The 24204-nt window shown below is 40.0% G+C and overlaps 1 protein-coding gene across 1 annotated transcript in view; it reads left to right on the top strand.

The window, feature by feature from the left end:
* Window positions 1-22948, top strand: part of ORC5 (origin recognition complex subunit 5) — a 126508-nt gene extending 103560 nt beyond the window's left edge. Inside the window, exons 16-18 of the transcript XR_006889912.1 lie at window positions 15555-15747; window positions 20724-20841; window positions 22214-22948. The gene's annotated coding sequence lies outside the window, so the exon portion shown is untranslated. The remainder of the gene's footprint in view (window positions 1-15554; window positions 15748-20723; window positions 20842-22213) is intronic.
* Window positions 22949-24204: the final 1256 nt, after the last annotated feature.

The raw sequence follows: 24204 nt of genomic DNA, 5'->3' as shown, positions 1-24204 counted from the left end.
AAAGGGAGGAGGAAAGGAATGAGCTGAAAGGGAAGGGCCGCAGCAACAACCCAGGAGGCCCTCCACAGGAAATAGTCGAAAACACTATTATGCCTTCCTACTGTTTCTTCAAGTCCTTAGAGAATTAAAAAAAGAATTTTTTTTAAAGATTGGCATCTAGCTAACACCTGTTGCCAATCTTCTTTTTTTTCCCTTCTTCTCCCAAAAACGCACCAGTACATAATTGTATATTCTAGTTGTAGGTCCTTCTGGTTGTGCCATGTGGGATGCCGCCTCAGCATGGCTTGATGAGCAGTGCTAGGTGCACCCCAGGATCTGAACAGGTGGAAATCCTGGGCCGCCGAAACGGAGCACACAAACTTAATCACTCGGCCACGGCACTAGCCCCCTAAAATTTGTAGTAGGAATCAAGACAGACATCTGGGCAGTCTTTTTAACCTCTCTACTGAGCCCTGGTGGGACTGAACCCCGTCTGCATGGAACTCCACTGTCTTCCTTCACAGAACCTCTCGCAGGTACCTCCCCCATCTGTGTGCACGTCTGTGCCCCCTGCGGACTGAAAAACAATCAAGGGCAGTGACTATCTCTAATAGGTCTTTATGGTCCCTGCCTTTAATATGATTGCTGCCTCGTGGCAGGTGCTTAATAAGTAATACATAAAAAATCCAAGTACCATAAAAGCCAGATCATTGGGCAGACTCAGAAGAATACATTCTATGTGACTGCATGTATAGAAATTTCCAGAACAGGCAAAACTAATCTAGGGACAGGAGTCAGGATTACCTTTGAGTAGCAGTAATAAATGGAAGGTGGCAGGAGGGGGCCTCTGAGGAGTGTGATGTTGTATTACTTGATCTGGGTGCTATCTTTTGTGTTGCCTTTGTGAGAATTATTGAGCTGTACCGTTAACGATTTGTGCTCTTTTCTGTTTGTATGTTATGTGTGCTTCAATAAAAAGTTTACTAAAAGAAGAAAGAAAAATCAAATAATCTTCTACTCTGGATAGAGAACCTATCCAAAGAAACTGAGGTGGTTGAGAGGTTCTGATTATACCAGGAGCTGCTTCTCCCTTCTTTCTTTGCAGAGTCTGAATTAAAGTAACTTGCAAATTATATGACAAGCCCCACCAGCACTTCCTAAACATAATTACTCAGTAGCGAATCTTATTTCACTGCTGATCAATCACTGATCCTTAACAGGTCAACAAAAGGAAATGCACCCAGATGTATGTACAAATTACAATCTAATTAAGGTCCTCTATAGTACCATGTTCTGTATTATCAATTTACCAAAGTGCTGTTACACTGGAGATGAACAAAAAGACTTTTCTGCCTCCGTAAGGCTTTCAGGATGTCAGACACTGAAAAGTGAATTGTGCCTCTGATTAATTGACTTTAATAATAATAATTTTATTTATATAGAGACCTTGCCAAGGCATTCAGGGAGCTGTAAAGCAACCTATAATCCATGATTAAAGCATTATACAAGCAATACATAACAAGCCTGGCTCCTAAAGTAAAGCAAAGGGGAGAGATGGATGGGGCTGAGATATGAAGGTGCGGGAGAGGGCGGTGCGGGCTGGAGCTTCCGTGTGGAGAGGGTGATAAATGCTTCATTAGGGAAAGAGGGATTTTCCTGGGATTGGCGAAGGAGCGTGATTTAACAGAGTTGGACTGAAATAGTGGCCCGTGGGGAGTCAGCCCCAGCCCTGCAGAGATGTGCGCACTGCCTGCTCTCCCGGCCTGAGTGAGGGAGCACAGATAACCATCATATCTTTCCTGCCAGCTACGTCCTATCTACCAGCGGGGCTGTTCATAGCGAGCCAACCCTCAGAAGTTAAGGAAATACTTATAAATTATTCCTCACTTCTTGACAGTGGCAAAAGAGCTAGGTAATTTTCATTTTATCGGCTCTGAGTGAAGTCCTGGAAAATATTTGAAATATTTGAAAGTGACTGCGAAGGTGTTCAAGTGTGAAAGTTCTGACAGCTGGGACAGAGAGTTAGGGGTGCTGAGCTGGAACTTTCTTCCTCTATGGACCCTTCCCCAACCCCACCTGCACCCCTTTCCCAAGGCTGCGCCCTCTGCCTACCCCACAGTGCCTACCACCACTCCTTGTTAGTCTTCACAGTTTGACTTTCTTGCATTAACTTGCAACCCAATGCACGGACGTTATGAAAAATGTGAAAAGCAGAGAAAGATGTAAAGAAGTAGAAATAAAATTATCCCAGTCTGACCACCCAAAGGCGGTTGCTTTGAGATTTTTCTAAAATACTGTATTAGTGTGTTTGTGTGTGATGCATATATGAGAAGCATGCCTCTGTGGATGCACGTATCAAAGTGTTGGTGGTGGTGATTTCTAGGTGGTAGAATGATGGTTGAGTTTCCCTTTATCTTTCTACCTTTATGTGATATCGGAAATAATTCGATATGGATATCTATTAGTGAAAATCAGGGAAAAAGCAATAAAGTAAGAAGAGCCAAGTAGCTTATTTCTCTATGGAGCATTGTCACCTGGTATTAAATATTATCGAGCCCTTCTTTTTTAGGTGAAATGATTGAATAAAATACGACTTCCCAAAAGATGCCATGGCAGCTGCTGGGCCACTCCACTCTAGGTTACCAATTTAGCTCATATTTAGTTTGGTCACCTGAATAACAAGCAAAGAACGATTCGTTGTAGGAAAAGGAAAAGTAATTAACAAAAACCACAAGTGATGAGATGGAAGATTGAAAGTGACACAGCCTCACTAGCAGGGTGATGTGTACAGTTAAACAGAAAGGCCAAGCTCATTAAAGGGAGTTTTTCTCTTGTCCAGACCCAGGGCAGGGAATTCCCTATGGCTCAATTAATTTCACCTAATCCCTGGGTAAGTCAACTAAAATCTTTATCTTACCCTGGGTGGATGCAGTGACTACTATCTACCCAATAGACTAGGATGTTGTCTGTAAGGAAATAAAAAAATTTTTAAACCCCTCTTTTGTTTTTTGTTATTCTTACCTAGGTTGGCTGTGTAATCACGCGCCTTTGTCTGATGAAAGCTGAAAAGATGCTCTGGCAGAGGAGGAAGGGGAGCCAGAGTTTACTGGGAATCCTTGGGCAAGAGTGATTGATTAGTGGGTGAGGAGTCAAGTGAGAGCTAGTGCCCTGGATTGAATAAAAGAGCTTCTATTATGCAGAGAGCGCTAGAGAAGGATGGCGAGAGACTGCCATGGAAGGCTGCCATGGGTCTAAGAGAAAAGCAACTTTCTGGGAAAGAAAGCAGACGTTAGAGCAAAGAAGGGAACCATATTCTCCCCACTGAGCAAAAAATTTCACATTAGGGAGGACAGAGGATAAAAATGAGCCTGGAGAGACGCAGACTGCAGAACGTAGCGCTATATGTGTTTTGCTTTTGTGGGACTGTTTCTCCTTCAGTATCGGCCCTTCTCTTGATTGCTGGTTCCATAATCACCAGTTTTATAGATTGTTATGTTTAAGATGAGGGATTTTTCAAAAGCCTGTGAGTGATGCTATGAGATTGCAGTACCTGGCATCTGAGACTATTGCAGAAGAAAGACAACAGCAAAGGATGGAAGCTCAGTCGCTCAACGTGGAGCAGCAGCTGAGTCAAAGCCGGGGTTCTCAGGGGACAAACAGGTCCCGTGCTTGTGTTGCTCTGATGTGCTAATTCCATCCTTCTCTGAACAGTGTTGATCAAGCTGCAGGTTGGGAACTATTCCTGAGTTGTGAAATCAGTTGGGTGGACTACTCAGCATTATTACAAGATTAGGGAAATCGAACAGAAAGTATCAGAATGCACTGCGTGTAGTAAGGGTAAGTACGGTTTCATAAAACGTTTCACATGCACACACACACGAAGGAGTGTGTGTACTGACTTGCAATGTAAAATGTATTTTTTATGTGGGTCAGAGTCAAAAAGAAATTTCAAAGCTGTTGTCATAGAGAACGTTCTTTAATAATACCAAGTGACAAGATAAAAAATATGGCAGCATTAAAATCTCAGGTCTTTGGAAAAGTGGACTTTATAAGAATTTTCCACAAGAATTTTGCAGCAACAGGCTTGAGTTGTTTCAAACCAGAGTAGACGGGACATTCTCAGAAACTGCGCTCATTGGCAGGTCGGACCTCTCGGTAAATGAGTGAAGGTGAGCAGCTGTGTGTGGGGGTGGGTAGCTGACTCAACATGTGTTGACTTTTGGATCCCAGACACGTGAAATCTACATACGTTCAACTTTTGGTAATTTAGGATAATACATGAGAGGCTACTGGATCAGAGAATTCAAAATACTAGATAAGAAAGATATCGTTTGTATTTGTTTTGGACTATGCTACTTGAGGTTTCTTACTAGATTTACTTCACTATTTACATTTCCTATCTAGTTGCATTAAAATGAGTTTCCTTCTCTGACGGTGGAGGAAGGTGGTGACTCATAAGCAAAGCAAATGATTGGAAGTCGCCACTCTGAGATTAAAATTTGCCTCGTATAATCCGTGAAGAAGCCATTTACAAGAGGTTTTGCAGCTGGAAAAATTCACATTATGACATGTATCTTTGAGTATTATTTCTTCTATTGCATGGTATCTGCCATAAAGAAAGATTTCATTTGTCTAGTCAGTCTTGAGTCCTGTTGAAGACGAATTTGTCTCAGAAGTACCAGAGCGTTTTTATTATTGGGAAGCTTTACCACCTGAGTCTGTCTTGTAGAGTCTGCAGGATGTGGATAGCCTCGTATTTTGATATTCATGCACACACTCACCTGGATTGCTCCATGCAGTCCCCAGCCAGGCCTCTGCCGCTTTCTGAGGAGTTAACCCAAGAGCTTGGTGTAGAATGGGTCAGCAGTGACCTGGGTGTAAGGAAATCATTTATCTAAGTACTAGTGTATTTTAACTTTATTTTAAGATACTTTAAAACATCTATACTTGAAATTCCCCCCAAAAGAAAGCACTCAGTGAAGAGGAGATGGGGGTAAGCGATGAGGAGGCACTGAGGAAGAGAGAAAGAGCCCTGAAAAAGCTCAGTTGCAAGGATTTGGCCCCAAGCCCATGAGCGGAAGCATTTTTAAGTCTCGTTCTTCGGCAGTATTGCTGCAATCCTAGGCAATCTGACTTCTGTAAAGCAGCGTTTTGAGAGCTTGCACCAAAAGATTGAAGTGTGGTTGTTGCTTTTTGAATTGGTATTTGCTGAAAATTCATCTTTCAGTCTGTTCCTCACTTGGGTGTTGGAGCTATGTAGTCTTCTCTTTAATAGTTAGCAATCAGATTTCTTCAAAAGGAAAAAAACTCCCTTGCAAAATTATCTTTAAAAAAAAAAGTTGCTGATTAACGAGCACTAGCTCTTGGTAGGAGTGCCGTAGATTTCTTGGCAGCACACATCTTTATTCATGAACACCTTTTGAAATTCAGTTTTGCATGTGTTTAATGCAATTTTTGGTTCAAAATGAATGAAGTTGTTTAAAACCAAGAATAAATACCCCACATTTAGTCCTTTGAAACAATTAAAATATTTAAAAGTGATTGTCCTTGAAAAACCTCGTTGCATAGAAAAGCTTATTGGCTCTCACCTAAAAGTTGCTCTTTGTATGTCTTAAAAATATTAAACACAACCTCTATCCAAACCCTATCTGTCTTTTTTGCAGAAATTGACAAGCTGACATTAAAATTCATATAGAAATACAGGGAAAATACAGAAATACAGAAAAGCCAACACAGTCTTGAAAAAGAAGAGCAGAGCTGGAGGACACACACTTAACAATTTCAAACTTAGCGCAGAGCTACAATAATCAAGACTAGAGTATTAGCTTGTGTGTTGACATATAGATCAATGGAATAGAATTGAGATCCAGAAACAAACCCATACATTTATGGTCAACCGATTTTTTTCAACGGTGCTAAGAGAATTCAGTGGTAAAGAATAGCCTTTTCAACAAATGATGCTGGCACAACTGGATAGCCTTGTGCAAAAAAATAAAGTCGGACCCCTATGTCACCCCATATACAAAAATTAATACAAAATTCCTCGTAGACCTAAATGTAAGAGCAAAAACTATGAAATTCTTAGAACATGAGGGAAATCTTTGTGACCTTGATTTAGGTAATCGTTTCTTAGATATGACGCCAAAAGAACGAAGAACAAAAGAAAAAATAAATTGATTGAATGTCATCAAAATTGAAAACTTTTGTGCTTTGAAGGATAGTATCAAGAAAGTGAAAATACAACGCACAGAATGGGAGAAAATATTTGCAGATCATGTATCTGATAAGGGTTTGATATTCAGAATATGTAAAGAACGCTTACAACTCAACAATAAAAGACAGCCTAATTTTAAAATAAGCGAAGGATTTGAATAGATAGTTCTCCAAAGAAGATATATAAATGGTCAGTAAGTACACGAAAACCTTTTTAACCTTTTTTTCGTTAGGTAAATGCACATCAAAACCACGATGAGATACCACTTCACACGTTAGGGTGGCTATGATCAAAAAGATGGACAATCACAAGTGCTGGTGAAGATGTGGAGAAACTGGAACTGTCCTATGTTGCTGGTGGGAATGTAAGATGGTTCAGATGCTTTGGAAAAGAGTTTGGAAGTTCCTCAAAATATAAAACGTAGAGTTACCATATGTCCCAGCAATTATACTCCTAGGTGTAGACTCAAGGGAGTTGAAAACGTATGTCCACACAAAAATTTGCACATTAATGTTCATAGCGACATTATTCATAAAAGCCAAAAAGTAGAATCAACCCAAATGTCCAGCAACTGATGAATGGATAAACAAAATACTGTATATTCATACAACAGAACATTTTTCAGCTATGAAGAGTGATGCAATGCTGATGCATTCTACAACATGGATCAACCCTGAAACCATTGTGCTGAGTGAAAGGAGCCATACATCAAGCCCACATCTCGTAGGCTCCATTTGTATGAAATGTCCAGATCAGGCAAATCCACAGAGACAGAAAGTAGATTAATGGTTCGCAGAGGCTGGAGGGAGGAGGGAATGAAGAGTGACTGCTGATGAGTAGGGGATTTCCTTGAGAGGATGAAAATATTTTGAAATTAGATAGTCAGGATGGTGTATAATAATACCACTAAATTGTACACTTTGAAAAGACAAATTTTGTGGTATGTGAATTTTATCTCAATAAAAACAAAAACAAAGACCTTTTAGGAGACAATTGAGGAACTTTGGACATAGCCTAAATATAGACACTATTACAGAATAATTTATAATTTTCTTAGGGTAAAAATGATATTATGGCTATAAAAGAACATCATTATTTTTAATTGACAAATTTTGAAATATTTAGGGATAAAGTTTAAGATGTTTGCATTTGCTTTCAAATGACTTACCAAAAGAGAAATATTTTTATACATATATAAATAAAGCAAAGTTAGCAAAATATTACCAGTGGTCCCACCTGAGTGTCCACTGTACTTTTCTTTCAACTTTATTTGAAAATTTTCATAAAATAAAGTGGGGAAAAGGAAAAAAGAAAAGAAGTCCCCTAAAGTTTCATCATTTGTCACATGGTAATTACCATTCTGTCTCCTTTATGGGTTGGTTGTGAAACTCAAGCGATAATTTGTAAAATGATACACAGATTTTACTGGTTTCTGTTTAAAAGTCTGCATTTTTAGATATTGGAGTGTCCATCACCAACGAATTGTGACAGATGTAAAACCATTATTTTATGATGACTGTTTTCTACCCTCATCCTTTTATTTTATAAATTTAAGGCATGCTTTACTTTTCTATTCAAACCCTTTTTAGAAAAAAATTTCTGGACCACTTAGGGTAGGTGACGAATAGTTGGCACTGGTTATTCTGATGGCTAACTTCATTTTCCAAGTTGGGGGAGAAAAAAATGTATCAGGGCCGTCTTCGGAAAGTAAAAACAGAAATGTTGGACTTACCTAGAAACTCACATCGTGGGCTTCTTGAGAGGAACATACATGGATATTGTAAATAGGATTGATGAGCTGACGGGATCAGGAACTAGGAAGAATAGGGAGAGCTTAGGGAAAATATCGTATAGACAAACCTCGTTTAAAGCTCATGAAGCAGCCCTCCTGGTGCTCAGGCCCTTGAGGTTCGGCATAACCCTGTCGCCCTACCAGACCACCTACCTGACAGCCTCCTCCTGACCCATCCAACCACAAAGCTTTCTGCCATAGCGGGAAGCTTTGGACCTCTGTGCACACCCTTATCAGTAAGACAAAGACAAATTTTCAACCAAAGGATCTTACCCTTCAAGAAGTAAGAAGGGCTTTATAGACCCAGTAATGTCCTGGCAACATCTACAGCATCCGAATGCACAAGCATCCCTCCATTCACTCCATCCGTTTACCCACTCACTGGCAGGCAGTGCATGTAAGCCATGAGAGCAAGAATCCCATGGATCTTGTTCACCACTCTGTGCCATCCGGCATGTAGTAGCTGCTCAATTAATATGGGTTGAATAAATGAGTATTATTGAGGGCCAACTATGTACCATGCCCTATGTTGGGTATTGGGGTTACTAGGATGAATAAGACATGATCTAGCACTTGAGGGACTTTCAAACTCTTGGGGAAAAACAGCCATAAGCAGATTATTATAATATTGCAAGTACAATGAAAGGGTTGTGTGTTGGTATAATGAGATCACAGAGGGTGGGTAGACTCAGGAAGACTTTCCATTAGTACTTTTAGTGACAGTAGGGGTGGCTTGTTTCACTGAAGAATTGCCTCCATTCTGATAGGTTAACTGAAACCCAGAGGCCTGGGTTACCAAGGTCTACACTCATTTGTACATATTTGGCAGTTATTAAAAAACAAAACCAAAAAACCCTGGAAATGGCCTGTTCCCTGCTGACTAGTGTCTGATAACACCTCCTGGTGGGGCTCAGATCTCTTCTGCAGGAAGTGTTCTCTGATCAGTCCTCAGATTCAACTTCCGCTTCCATTCTCTGCCTTTGTTTTGCTAATTTGTGCTGACAGTCGTTGCTTTGAATTGCTGTTACTTGTTTTGTGTGTCTATATGATTTTTCTCACTGGATTGTCAAAGGATGAACGCAGCTCGTTCTTCCACTTCTATTTTAGTTCGCTCTTCTTCCTTCACAGACACCTTCAAATAGAACTTTGCCCAAGGCAGTTCCTTCATTATGGTTGATCAAACGTGTTGACTTATAACCTAACTGATTGTCACCAACCACAACGCAGTTGTGGGTCTTCCTTTCCCTTCTCTCTTGACTCGAGGCCCTACTGTGATTTCCTCCTTATGAAAGAATTCTTCCACTTCCTCCCACAGGGTGGACAGCCTCTCTGATTTCCCTTTGGTTCAGTGACTAAGTGACCCAGTGAGACAATGACCAGTCAGAGCTGGCGCTGCAAAGCAGGACTTGGATGACAATAGCTTTGTTCTAAGCTTCCGCCTCTCATCTGTCCTTCCTGGGATGTGTTCTTATTCCTTTTTCTTTCCATTCCTAAAACATACTCACAGTCTAGGATCTGAAACCCAGATCCTATAGGATTATAGGTTAATTACAGTTCAATAACCCAGCAAATCTTAAACTAAGGGGTGAAACTCAAACCATGGAATTTCACATATAATCCTGCAAGAGGAGAAAGTATTTTCTGGCCATCTTAGTCTCCTCACCCATCTACTTCAGCGCCCTAGTTAACTCACATCTAAAGCCAGCATGCTCCCTGGGGGTCACCACTTCATATCTGAAGTTGGCTCTCGTTGTTGTCTTCTTGGTGACAACTTGATATTTATGTGAAATGAAGTGATAATTTCATTTCCTGTCCCTTGTTCAAAGATGCCCAATACACAAACTCCATCTAACAAGTCTCTACCAATCATTAGCACTTGGTAAGAAATCAGACCCAGGGGACGGAATAGTCTAGAGAAAAGCCTCTCTCCCTTGAGTGCTTCCTTTAACAAAAAGTTGACACTCCTGCAGCAGGAAAGGCTGAGAGGAAAAGCTTAATGTGCAATTTTCCAACCTTTGCTGGGGATAAATTGGGTAAGCACTGGGATTCACCAGAATCCGATTTTCTAATCATCTCCAGAAGGCAGCTTATAAGCTGAACATGAATTTAGAGATGTTCTTACAAGGAGAACCAGGCAGCACAAGTGTTGTCTTTTTGATTTACAGCTGCAATAGCAGACCCTTCATGCATTTCAGATGATGTGATCATATTCTATCAAACTCTATGGCTCTAGTGTGAGCCCTGTGTAGATCACTTACTGACTCTCCTGATATTAAAAACAGCAGAATATGAACATTTCTTTCTTTGGGAGCGTAACAGAGAGATGGACGCTATGCAGTTCTGTGACTATATAAGCCAAAATAATGTTATCAATCATCTGTTAATAACCGAGGCCACTATAAAAGTTAATTCGGATTCAGGTAATAGATAGAAGTATTTAAAGACAGGGAACTGAAATCATAGGTTAGAAGTACCTAATGTCATGAATAGTTCCTGAAAGTTTCTATATGAGACACTGCTTTTTAAAAGAAACCCATGTCTCAGAACAGTTATTTAATCACAATAACATGGAAACTTCCTACGTTAATTTCTTTCAAATAATATTGCTTTATATGCACGACCTTGGTGTCAAGGTAGAGTTGCTCTGATCCGGCCCTACCGTTGCTTGTAACCCCAGTGTCTCATCAGCTGGAGTCCTAGCCTTACAACACCATCTTCAAGTGTTTCAGTTCTCTGCACATCTATTAGCAGTCTTGAGGGCTGACCTCTGGCTTACTAACGTTCGCCAGTGTCCCCCCATGTGAGTGAATGAATCAATCAGTGCTCCCAGTCTCCTTCTGGGGAAGGTCTCATCCCTGACGCAGGAGTATCTCCTTTCTGCAACTCACGGAGGACTCTGTCTGGCTAAGGCTGTGCTGTTCCATGTATTATGAATAGAGCGATTGACAACCTGACAATGCCCCCTCCTTTGTGCTTCATTATAGCTCATTCTCATTTTGCCCTTCCTCTCACTATTTTGGGTATAGAACTTTTTCCTCCTTTGGTGGGCTGGTGGGTGGGAGATGGGCTCAGAGGTACAGAACTGAGGGGATCGTGCTCTTCAGTTTCATCGCATGATCAGTCTGTGCAAGGCCATCTTTTGCTTTCTTCCCTCTGTTCGTTTTTCTGCCTTCATCCACTTTCCTCACTTCCATTCCTCCCTATAAACATCCTGACTGGGTACATATATGGATGCTCCTCCAAACCATTCTTAATTTATGTAGATACATGTGCTTTATTGAAAAACAGTACTTCTACGTATACTGTGTATAGCTTTGGTGCATAGCTTCTTAAAGGCAATAAATGGAATTGTGCTCTGGATGGGTCTGCTCGGGCTGCCAGAACAGAATACCACAGACCAGTGGCTTGAACAACAGAAATTTATTTTCTCACCGTCTAGAGGACAGAAGTCCAAGCTCAAGGTGTGAGCAGGCTGGGTTTCTCTGAGGCCTCTCTCCTTAACCTGCACGTGGCTGCCTTCTTGCTGTGTCCTCTCCTGGCCTTTCCTCGGTGCATGTATGTCTTTGTGTCTCTGTGTGTCTTGATCTCTTCTTCTTACAAGGACAACAGTGAGATTAGCTTAGGGCCTTACCCTATTGGCTTCATTTTAACTTAATCACCTCTTTGAAGACTTTATCTCCAAATACGTCCTGAAGTACTGGAGGTGAGCCCTTCAATATATGAGTGTGGGGAGGGGGGAACAGATTTCAGTCCATAACATATTCTATATCTCATTGTTTCTTCTTTTTCTCTCAATGCTCTGTTTCTGAGGTCAGCCTGTGATACTATATGCAGCCTAGTTTGTGACTTACGACAGATAGAATTCCACTATATGGACTATGCCATATCTTATCCATTTCGCAAGAGATGGAGCCCCTAGTTTTCCTGAAACTTTGCTACCACAAACAATGATGCAAAGAACATGCTCAATGTATAGCTCCTTGTGGGCCTTGCAAGAAATTCTCTAGATTATATAGCGGAAGTGGGCTTGCCAGGATGTAGACTATACACGTTAAGTCTCAGTAAGTGCTTCCACTCTTCCATATTGTTTTCCAGAATCATCTGATCAGCTGTGGCTGAGGATTCCTCTTCCCCAACACCATTGCCAGCACTTAATGCTCTTTCTAATGTTTTCCACTCTAATGAGCAAAAAAATTATCTGTCGTTGCTTTATTCAGCATATTTCCCTCAGTCCCTCTTCTCAGGAACTCCTTTTATCCAAGGATGTTGCAAGTGCTCAAACTGAGGCGTGGTTTGAGGAGGAGCAGGTTGCCAGCTCATCTGCATTTACCCTGTCTATTCTTTACCCGCAGCTTCCAGAGCTTCCAAGATATCATCTTACCGGCCCTGTGGCTGTGGCAGAGATGGCAATGATCTGCTCACGGCAATGCTGGGGAGAGAAAAGAACACAACTAGAAATTCCCTGCCAGCCTATTCCCATGTGGGGCTATAGATCATGCCTCATCACCTACCCGCCCCAGACCCAACCACCTTCTATTTCTCAAAGAGTTTCTTATTGTTTTTGTTTTGTTGTCTTTTGTTTTTAAGTTGCAGAGCCATCTCTAGCTCTTCTTCAGCTTCTCTTGGGTTGGGCTTGGGGAAACGAATCATCAATGGAATTTCTTGGACCTGCAGTTGAACCTGTAATTGCTCAGACATCTATGTTTTGTTAGCATTGATGTTCTGATTCACTAGGGCAATAATTTTTTGCCGAAGGAAGCCCCTCAACTGCCATTGACTCATGGGCCAATGATAGACAAGGTCAACCTTCAGAGGTCATCCAGCCTATCCTCCCAGGAAAATCTGCACCCAACACTATCACAAAGGGACAGAGAGCAAATCTCTGTTCAAGTGCTGAAAGGTCTGGCTCTACCTTCCGTGGTTATTACACCTACCACTATCTTGAATATTGTAGTAGACGTTCTGAGGTACCATCCAGGTCCCCGTTCAGGAATGAAGGATTTTTTACCCCAGCTGTTGGGAGTGCTGCCGACAGATAGTCTTCAGCTGTCAGCCCTTTTCAGGGATTGCCTTAGCTGAAGAGATAAGAGGAGATATGATGATGATGATGATGATGATAAGTGTAAGGGAGAACTCAAGGAACAATTAAGCAAAGTTCCCACCTTTGAGTAGCCCACTGTCTTGTTAGGAAGACAATTCATAAATAAAAAGAAATATAATTGAGAATACAAGATAATATGTGATAAACCACAAGGATGAGCCAGACAGCAGTTACAGTAATTTGGGAATTTGGAGGAACAGGCATGATGTCCTTTTGCTCAAGGCTAGTCATGGTAGATTCTGTATATGGGAGGGATTTGTAAAGTGTCTTGAGGCTGGATGAAATTAGCTAGCATATATTGCAAATATGGTTGATCTAGGGATTTCTTAAGTCTATCAGATACTGTCTATCTTATTTCAAACAAGATTGATATGTATTTGGGAGAGTTCATCCCTGCAATGAGCATGGGAGCTGTCGAATAATAGCTGAATTTTATCCCCCCAAATGCTTACTCATCCTCACAACTACCCTATGAGATGGGTACCATTATCTTCCCACTTTCTGGATAAGGAAGTAAGGCGCAGGATGGTTGTGACTTGTCCAGGATTACACAAACAGCAGGTGGTTGTGTTGAGATCCAAATCTAAGCAGTTGGAGCCAGAGCACATGTTTTCCTACCCTGTTTTCAAGGCAGGTACTGTTTTCCTTTGAGACACCCAAATATGAGAACTGGATTGAATCTGTTTATGAAGTGATAGTTATGGATAAGCTATGATGCCTCTGGGAAGAGGAGCTTGTTTATCATTTCTCATCTCTTCTGCAAAAGCAATTTTGCAGCAGCTCCGGTTATATCATGAGTAAATGAAGCAGGTGCTCATTAGGCCTGCAGGCTGGTGTAACTCTCACTTTGCAATTGCTGTATGAAGTGGAGAAGACGGGCAACCCTAAATGTTCGCCACGGAAACCTGGACATCATTTCTATTCATGTGGAGTTCATTAACCCAAGTTTCTTTAAACTGAGCTTTATGAAACAGGCAAATATTTCTGGGTGTGGAAAGGTGAAGGAGAGGAAAGTGGTATATCTTCAGAATAAAAAACAAAAGCAGAAGCAATAGGAAAATATTCCCTGCTCTTTCCTTTTATGGTGGTCTCTGAAGCACATATGCACAGACTGCCTTTGTGTTTTCAGCGCAAGTTAATAAAAGAGTCATTTATTTTGGAAATGAGACAGTACCCTACCTGATGGCTCAACTCTCTTGACTCCAGCCTTTGCAGCTTTAATGAGAGGAGAATGTGTGGTATTGTGAGATGTCTCAACAGAACCCATCCAAACGGGATTTTACAAACATGGCAAGGGCTGCATATCGATCCAAGGGATTCTGGAAGTCACAGACTCGTTGTAACAACTCTTCTCTGGTAAAGTGTCTGCTCCCATTCACCCGAGCGTAAACATGGGATCAAAGTTCTGATTCCCCCAAGATTAATCATTTTCTTCTTTATCTGCATCAAAGTCCTTTGATATGGCAAAACTTCCTTTTTCAATTGAACTTACTGTATGTTTAGATTTCAATCAATAACAGTAAATATTGACTTGAAAGGTTACTACTTACTTGGGGGAAAAGGGTTATCGCTAGAAAAATTCCCATTTGCAACTTTCGTGCTCCTTTCCAGAAAAGAGTTTTATTTCAGAATCATCAATGTGAGAAAACAAAGTTTGGCGCAAATTCCTTCACTGTTTCACTTTCTTATTTCAAAACATTGGGAGGACTTTTTCCAATTTTGCAGCGTAGTTACCACAAGCACAGAGTTTGGACTCACAAGTGCTTGAGCTGATTTGTGACTCTATAATTTCTCATTGCCTAACGCTGGGCAAGACACCAGCCTCATAAGAGCAGACAATGACATGATCTATGTTTTATGGTGCTTTTGAGTTTCAAAAGATGCAATCAATATAAAGAATTTAGTTCAGTGCCTGGCATATAAGTGCTCAGTAAATATTAGCTGTTAACTATATTATAATATTGAAAAACACATATGTGTATGCAAGTTATGTTGTGTGAGTGTTAATATAATCTAAAAACTGCTACAGCTTACAGGATCCAGATGTAAGTGGGCTCAGCAATTTTCTTAAAAGATCAATAAATCTTACAACTCCTTGAGCAGAGATGTCATTTGTTCAGGAATATCCAACATGATTTTTAAAAATTAGGCATGCACGCCAAACTGGCTTGACTTTGTACTTTAAAATGGTGAATATATTTTCACTTTAGAATTCAAATTCATAGGTTCACAATGCCCAGTATAGTTAAAATAATGTGTATATGAATACATACTAATTGAAATGATAATATATGCTAATCAAATATACACATAGTGTGTATGTGTGTGTTTGTGTGTAAATGTGACCATCAATATTTCAAATAGGGAACCACAGGCCTGTCAGTTAGTGTCAATGGCCTCTTTTTTCATCATAGACAACTGGGGAACTGCATTGAAGAATCATTTTCACATATTTTTTCAAAACGCAGGTGCCTGGGCCTCACCCTGGACTTAGTGAATGAGAATTTCCAGGAATGGGATCCAAGTACTCACACTTTTAACACCACGGTCCTGCCATAAACAATTGGAAAACTGGGGGAGAATATATGATAGCATGGTTTTTAGACATTGGATAGCAGGCTGTGCAAGACTTCGACCCACGGAAGGAGGCCAACAAATGAGGTAAGTCCTTCAATTGCTCCAGCTTCCTGCCTGGAGGCTGTTTCCAGGCCTCAGCTCAGGAAGGGGGAACCCAAACAGCGCCTGAGGGCTTGCTATGGGGTTCTGGGAGGCTAAGGTGGCTAGAATTTGTGGATCAGAGTGCCAGAGAAGAGGAATTTGCACAGAAAAAGCTCTGGAGATTAGCAGAGGGTTCTTGAGTTTCTGACTAAGTACTGATCTATGCACACGTGAGCTGAAACTCAGTGAGCCTGGGGAAAGACCCACCCTCCAATCTCCACTTCCTTCATCCTCCCCAAAGAAAACACCTCAAGATTATTTTTGCCTGTTTTTGAACTTTATATAAATGGAGTTATATTATATATGTATTTTGTGCGGGTTGCCTTTTTGGCTTGACGTTACGTTGGTGAGGTTGATCCGTGTTGTGTGGCAGTAGCATTTTCATTGTCATTGCTAATGTTCTTTTATTTTATGATTAAACCATACAGTATTTGTCATTTGATGGTTGAGGCAGCATTGGTTATTATTTTTACTATTACAAATAATGACGCTATGAATATTCTGGTGTATGTCTTTTGCTTCATATATGTAAGCATTTTTCTTCAACATCAACCTAGAAGGAGACTAGCTGGGTTGTAAGATACATTTACATGTAATGTACATTTTTTCCAGAATGGTTGCACCAATTTCACTCCCACCAACAGTGTATGAGAGTTCTGGTTGTTCCATAGTCTCACCAACACTTGATATAGTCAGTCTTTTTAATTTGAGCCATTTTGTTGGGGGTGTAGTGGTATCTTATTGTGGTTTTAGTTTGCGTGTTTTCCTGATTGGTAATAATATTGAGCACCTTTTCATATGTTTATTGATCATTTGAATATCCTTCTATACGATTGTTTATATTTTTCTTACAGATTTATAAAAATTATTTTTACATATTCTGCATACAAGCCCTTTGTCTGTTATATATTTTTCCAGTATCTTCTCCCACTCTGTGGTTTGCCTTTCACTCTCTTATTGGTGTCTTTTGATTTAGGAATAGGAGTTCCTAAATTTAATTTACTCTAATTTATTCATCATTTCTTTTATGGTTAGTGCTTTTGGGTCCCATTTAAGAAAGCTTTGCCACCTCACTTCATGAAGATATTCTCCTATTTTTTTTCTAGAATTTTTTCCTACTTTGACGGTGGGAGCAGTCAAAAAATAGCTGAATTTTATTTCCAGTTTTCTTTTTCATATGGATATCTAATTGACCAAACACTGATTTTTGGAAGATCATCTTCTCTCTTCTCTGCTATGCCACCTTTCACATAAATCAAGCGTCCATATGTGGGTGGATCTTTTCTGGATTCTACCGTGTTCTTTGTCTCTGTTAGTCTATCCTTGTGCCAATACTGCAGTCTCAGTTGCATAGCTTTATAACACGTCTTGACATTCAGCAGTGTGGCTCCTCCAACTCTGTTCTTTTTCTTCAAGATTGTCTCAGCTATTATTCGCCCTTTGTATTTCTGCATAAATTTTAGAATCAGTTGATCAATTTCTACCTTTTGGTGTCAGTTGTAGTAAATGTGTTCTGGGAATTTTTTCATTTTACCTAAACTTTCAAATCTCTCATCATAATCCTAGTATCCTCATATTGTCTTTTTTTATTGTCAGAAGGACCTGTGTTAATATCTCTTCTTCATGTCTGTTTTTGGTTATTTGTACCTTCTCTCTTTTTTTTGTTGATCACTCATACCAAGCTTTTATCACTTCTCGTAGTCTTTTCACAGAATTAACTTTGGCTTTGTTAGTCTTCTTCCTTTTACGTTTCTTTTCTTCTAAAATAATTTATGTTCTTGTACTTCCCTACTTCTACTTACTTTGGGTTTCATTTGCTTTTATTTTTGCAGCTTCTTGGGATAGATACTTAAATCACTGGCTTTAAGCCCCTTTGCTTTTCTAGTATCTATGTTGACATTTATGTTTTTCCTTAAGAACTACTTTAGTTTCAGCAAGCAAACTTTATTACGCCTGATTTTCGTTACTATTCAGCTCACATGTTTTCTGACTTCTATTATGGTTTCTTCTGGGTCACATGGGTTATTTAGAAGTATATTGGTTATGTTCCAAACATATGGGAATTTTCTAGTTTTTGGTGGTGGTGGTATTGTTATCTATATTAATTCCACTGTGGTCAGAGAATATACTCTCTAATTTTAACCTTATGAAATTTGTTAGAGCAGCTGATGAACTAGCATATATTTAATTGTGATAATGGTTCTGCAGTTTTTGGGTGCACTGCTCTACACATGACAGTGAAGTCAAGAGTGCTAATCATCAAGTTCTTAATATCAGTTATTATTAATATTAGAATTTACCAGCTAGAATGTCTATTTCGTTCTTCTTTTTAGTTTCCATTTCTCCACTAAAATTCTCTATTTTTCTTTTAGCTCCTTGAACATATTATTTTAAAGTTCATATCTGATAACTTCATCAGATAAAATAATAGACACCTATCATATGTTTTATTTTGTTGACTTTCAGTTAAGTCTTATCTTCTCAAATACCCAAAGGTTTTTGATTGGGTATCAGACACTGTATATGAAAAATGGAGAAGAAATGGAAGCTCTCAATAATGTCATCTTTCTTCCGAGAGAATTTTCTTTTACTTGGGGAAGTCAGCCTTGAGCTGTGGCCTCCAGATCACCTTATAATCAGAAGTTAAAATGATTTGAAGTAGGATGTCAATATCTGGAGATGCTGGTCTATTTCAAGCTTACTTGTACTCCTAGCCTATATCCCCTTGGGTCCCAACTCTCCTCTAGACGTAGATTGCTCCTCTTTGGCAAGCTTTGAACTTGAGTCCTGGCCCCATACACCTGTGTCTAAAAGCTCTGCTCAGCTTCTCATTTACTGCTTGTAAGAATGCCATTTCTCTCGAAAGAATAGTGGCACCAAATGCCACACTCACGTCTTTGGGCTTCTTTTCTCTCCCTAAGATATTTTCCCCACACATCTTAACTGTCCATGTGTGTGTGTCCCAACTTTTCTAGTTCTCAGTGGGGAGTTTGGTCCAAACAACTAATTTTTGATGGTTAAAAGGTAGAACGCCTAGCCCAGAGAATTTTAAGCTAACAGAGCAGTCTCATCTCATCTTATGTGTTAATTGGTTCAGTAAACGCAGTCCTACATCTGGAATTCTCCTGGCACATTAAAAAAGGATTGTTGTTGTTTTCAGTCACTAAGTTTTAGAGTGGTTTGCTATACATCCATGGATAACTGATGCAGATTTTGGCGCTTGTGCCTGCTTTTGGTACTGCTGCCATAAGAAAAACCCAAAACATATCACTGGCTTTGGCACCACGTGGTTGGCGGAAGCTGGAATGGATACCAGGAGAATGTTAGTGAAAACCTAAAGGGCTTTGAGAAGAATGTTAGCAGAAGTCTAAAAGCCCCCAAGGAAGCTTCCAGAAAGGGCCTACAGGAAAGAGAGGAAAATATTATTGGAAGCTGGAGAAAGGGGGCCCTTCTCATGTAGTAGCAGAATGTGAAAAATGTAAAATGTAATAATAAACTTGATGATCTAGCTGAGGATGTTTCCATGGAGAGCACCAATGGTTCTGCTTGAGTTTTTGTAGCTGCCTGTGGTAAAATGGGAGAAGAGAGGTGAACCAAAAAGGAATTGTGGCAGGCAGAATTCTAAGATGGCCTCTAGGATCTCCACCTCCTGTACCCGTGATTAGATTACATTATATGGCAGAAGAAATTTCACAGACGTAATTCAAATCCCTAATCAGTTAACTTTGGGTTAAGCAAAAGAAGATTGTCCCAGGTGGGCTTGACCTAATCAGATGAGCCCTTAAAAGAGACTGATCCCTTTCTATGAAGAGATCTCAAGTATGGGAGGGCTGTGGAAGGCAACATGGCCTGGACCTGAGAGTGTCCTCTAAGAGCTAACAGCAGCAAGAAATAGGGACGTCAGTAAGACAGTCCAAGGAAATGAATTCTGCCGTCAACTGAGAGAGCTTGGATCTTTCCCCAGTTGAGCCTCCAGATGAAGACGCAGATGACTGACAGCTTGATTTCAGCCTTGTGAGACCTGAGTAGAGACCCCAGCTGAAATACACTGCACTCCTGATCCAGAGAAACTGAGATAATAAAGTTGTGTTGCTTTAAGCTTCTAAGTTTCTGATAATTTGTTACCCAGAAATAAAAAAATGAATACAGCAATTGTTCAATTTTCAAGCAAAATTTAAAGAAATATAAAGAAGCCAGGACTTTTTAGATTTGAAAATAAAAGTATACTTTTTCTTAATCTCTTAAAATGGCAAACTATTTTCAAATTAAGAAATGGCTTCCAAGGGCTGGCCCCGTGGCCGAGTGGTTAAGTTTGTGTGCTCCGCTGCAGGCGGCCCAGTGTTTCGTTGGTTCGAATCCTGGGTGTGGACATGGCACTGCTCATCAAACCATGCTGAGGCAGCGTCCCACATGCCACAACTAGAATGACCTACAACGAAGAATATACAACTATGTACTGGGGGGCTTTGGGGAGAAAAAGGAAAAAAATAAAATCTTTAAAAAAAAAAAAAAGAAATGGCTTCCAGGCAAAAATCAAATCTAGGATGAGCCTGAAAGATCCTTTTGTAAAACCTCAGAAAAATTTAAGATGGCACCTCATAGACTCTTTCAAATAGACAAAAATCCTTCTAACGATCTTAGAGCATGCCTCGCAGACCCTCTGTTAAGTAATAGGACTTCTTAGAATCTTGAAGGATTGTTACACAGCAGCTTCATAAGGACTCCAAGGCAGAAGAGAGCTTATCTTGAAAAGATTTGAGGTTGTGCCTTTCTCAAAAGGACCGAAACTTAGTATGATTCATGGAGAACCCATTGAATATTTAAGAGAATTGTCCTAGTGAAAGCACTGTCAGCTTGAACTGAGAACCAAGAACTAAGGGGCAGTACTGGGATTTCATCAAAAAATTAATTTTTTCCAGCTTCAACCTTTGAATCAACTTCCTGACTTCCAATTCTCTCTCCTCCATGATGGCCAGTGGCAAAACTAAGCCAAAGCAGCTAATGTCTTGCATTGAAACCCACGGTCTCGCTGTGAGGGTAAGAAACTTTCGACACTAGCTTTTGTGCTTTAGGTCAGTTTTCCAGCTCAGGTGCCCTTGGGCTACCACAGACTTTTCCAAGCAAAAGGAGAGCAAGGCTGTGGGAGAGAGAACTAACCAGCTGGCTCCTCCTTTTTTGCTTCAGTATTCCACATCCTTCTCATGATTAAATACACATGTTTGAGCATGAATCCCTGTGCAAGCTTGTGTAGGCATGTGTATATGTTATGTGCATGTGTGTGTCTGGGTATCATCCCAAGGGTATCTTCAAGCAACTCTCCCCTAACCTCTCCTCACCCAACTGAAATGTCCCCTTCTTTCTAATGGAAGAGCTTTCTTTGTCTCTTTGTAACCAAATCCATTTCCCTGGTTTAAAAGAAAAAAACAGAGAGATCTTTTGTCTAACATAGGGGCGTACAAGGAAGGGAGATGCTCATGTCAGACACTGCATAGGATGTTTTACTAGCTGTTCCCTCGGCATGGCATCTCCATGGGCCAGTCACTTAGTAATGACCCCCAGACATCCCAAATGTGGCCACTGAACTCCCAGGACGTCCTCATTAGCATAGGCCCCGCCTCTGCACAGATTCAGAGAAAAAGCAAGAAAAAAATCCGTCACTCAGGCATAGTTCTCTTGGAGATGCTTCATAGAAGAAAACGTGGGCTGACTGAATTGCATAATTCTTTCTTGACCACCCCGCCAGAAAATGTGTACTTTCTTAAAATGAAAGAGCTGAAGAAGAGAGTTGTCTAAAATGTGCAGCATATGTTTTTTTTCCTGTCCTGAGGGAAAACCTGTTCGACTTTGGGTTTCACCACTCATAAATTATCAAGTTGTTTCTCACTTATGGCATAAATTTCAGTCTGGTTGGTATATGCACCCACACATCAGCTGAGACTGAAGAGAGCTAAATTTACAAAACATGAAATCAATAAGCATGTGTGAATGGGCAAACAGCATGAGATCCTAAGCTTAACAGGCCACAGCACTCCTGTTAATCATCTGTTTTGCAACTTCTGAAGTTTTTTCTTTCTAATTTTATACTGTTGCTAGAAGCCTAGATGAGTGAAGGTCCCTCTATCAGAAGAAGAGATCAAGGTACCTCAAAATAGGAAATGAGAAATATTCCCAGGGAGATGCAGCTGTGATAATGTCCAAAGTCCTGTGACCATTGCAAGATGCTGTATTTGTAATGAAGAAATAATGACAACAGTGCATTTCCCTTGTTGTTTAAACTAATGAGAAACCCTAGAACAGACAGGGCTGCCAGATGTCTCTCAGGAAGATACCAATCTTCCAGATGGGGGTTAGAGGAAGATGTAGGAGCAAGATAATAAAAATAACATTTTTTCTCTCTCCTCTCTTTTAGGGGTCCCCCCAAAACATGTCTCCAAACCCACAAAAACAGATTGACAATGTCTTCACATTAAAAAATATCCTGCTGTAGAAGTACCCGCCTCCACCGTGGGCTGTCCTGTCATGTTGCTAAACAAATGTCCTAACAGGCCAGTCTGGAGTGTTTGAACTGGATTATTTACCCACGCCCAGATCTTCTTCCAAGGACAATGCTCTGGAGGGAACCACTAGCAGATGAGAGATTTCATCTGGTGGAAGACCTTAATGACTACCACGAATGGGTGGAAGTTATAGTCCTAAAGAGTTCCGTGTAAATGCAAAGAAGGACAATGGTGTGGAGAGAGCTGAGCTGCGAGGCAGAACCCAGAGGGACTGTGGACTTGGGGTTGGTAGGGATGGAATGTGGGAATAAGAAGGGAGTTGGAAAACACGTCATTAATTGGAAGTGTGTGGAAACACAAAGAACAAACTGCCTGAAGAGAAATAGGACGAGTAGATGAGTTCTGGCCTCTCTACTCATTCATTTGCCCAACGTATAGACCAACTCTCCACTCCATATCCTAAAATAAATCCTCTGTGTTGACTCTCTCCACCTTCGCTCTACCGCCGTTACCACACATAAACATAGCTCTGAAGATGCTTTTCTACTTAGGGGTGAGAATGAGCAAGAAAATATACTAACGTTTGCAACAGGAGAAAATCCATATCTGCTACCTAGAAAGAGTAAGCTAGTCCATTTTCACATGCGAATGGACGAAGAAACGCCTGAAGAAAACCAGAATCATAAAATGGAAAGTTCAAGATAGAGAGAATATCTGATCCCCAATAAATAGGAGATAATTTAGGAAAGAGAAGAGACTAGAAAAGGAAAAGCAACACTGAAACTATATTTCCAAAGAGATTCAAGGATGTATTTTTAAGTGTATGTATGTCTTTAAAATTCATGAAATATCTCTAAAGGATTCCTAAGACATTAATAACAACATTGTCTCTAGGGCTGGGAATTGGGTAAAAGAGCGTACTTGTCACTATACGTTTTTTCTTTATTAAGTTTTGTTTCAGGAGCATGTATTACTATTTAAATTAACAAATTAATAAAATATATCCATAAATTAAGAGCAAAGTACTATAGAAAAGGAACAAGCAGAGAACAAGAAGGAACTCTTGGATAGTAAAAATATTATTGCTGAAATAATAGAAAAGTAGGGATAACAGAGCAAATATGCAAAGAGACAGCAAATCTCACTAGTATGAGCTTCGTGAAAGGAAAACAGAAGGGAAAAAAGGAGACATTGTCAAAGAAATAATAGAAGAAAATTCCTCAGAGCTAAAGAGACATGAATCTTTAGATTGAAATTATGTTTTTCATATTTCTTCTCTTCTATTTTAAAAAAAAACTGCATAAAACTATGTTGATGGACTTAGAACATGTAAAGATGTAATTTGTATGACAATAATAGTCCAAGAAAGGAGGAAGGGATGGATACATATTGAGGAAAAGTTTCTATATATTATTGAAATTGTTGGTGTTAATCTAAACTAGATTATTTTAAATTAAGATTGAATTTACGCACAAAATTCTGAGAGGAGTGAATGAAAAAAGACCTACAGATAGACATATCATTGTGACATTTCAGAATTTCAAGGATAGAGAAAAGATCCTAAATACTTTCATGAAAGGAAAAGAAGTCACCATATAAAGGAGTAGGAATCAGACTGGCATGAAGCAACACCTTCAAAATTCTGAGGAAAACAATTTTCCAGGTAGTAATCTACAGTCAGTCAAATTATCAGTCAACAGTGGTTTTAACACAAAAGCATTATTTATACAAAGTCTCAGAAAATTTAATGGAAAATATTCCTTCTAAAGAATTTTCTTCTGACGAAATGTAAAAAATAATACAAAAGGAGTTGTCACATGCTAGGAATGGTGGCACTAATACAGGTACACGCTAAAGAGGAATCCCAGGAGAACAGTTCTGCAGCGGGCCTGGAAAGCGAGTG

The sequence above is a fragment of the Equus quagga genome, chromosome 8 (genome assembly GCF_021613505.1).
Source record: "Equus quagga isolate Etosha38 chromosome 8, UCLA_HA_Equagga_1.0, whole genome shotgun sequence".
Taxonomy (NCBI): domain Eukaryota; kingdom Metazoa; phylum Chordata; class Mammalia; order Perissodactyla; family Equidae; genus Equus; species Equus quagga.
The sequence above is the reverse complement of the archived record's forward strand: the minus strand, read 5'-3'. Positions and strand labels throughout refer to the sequence as shown.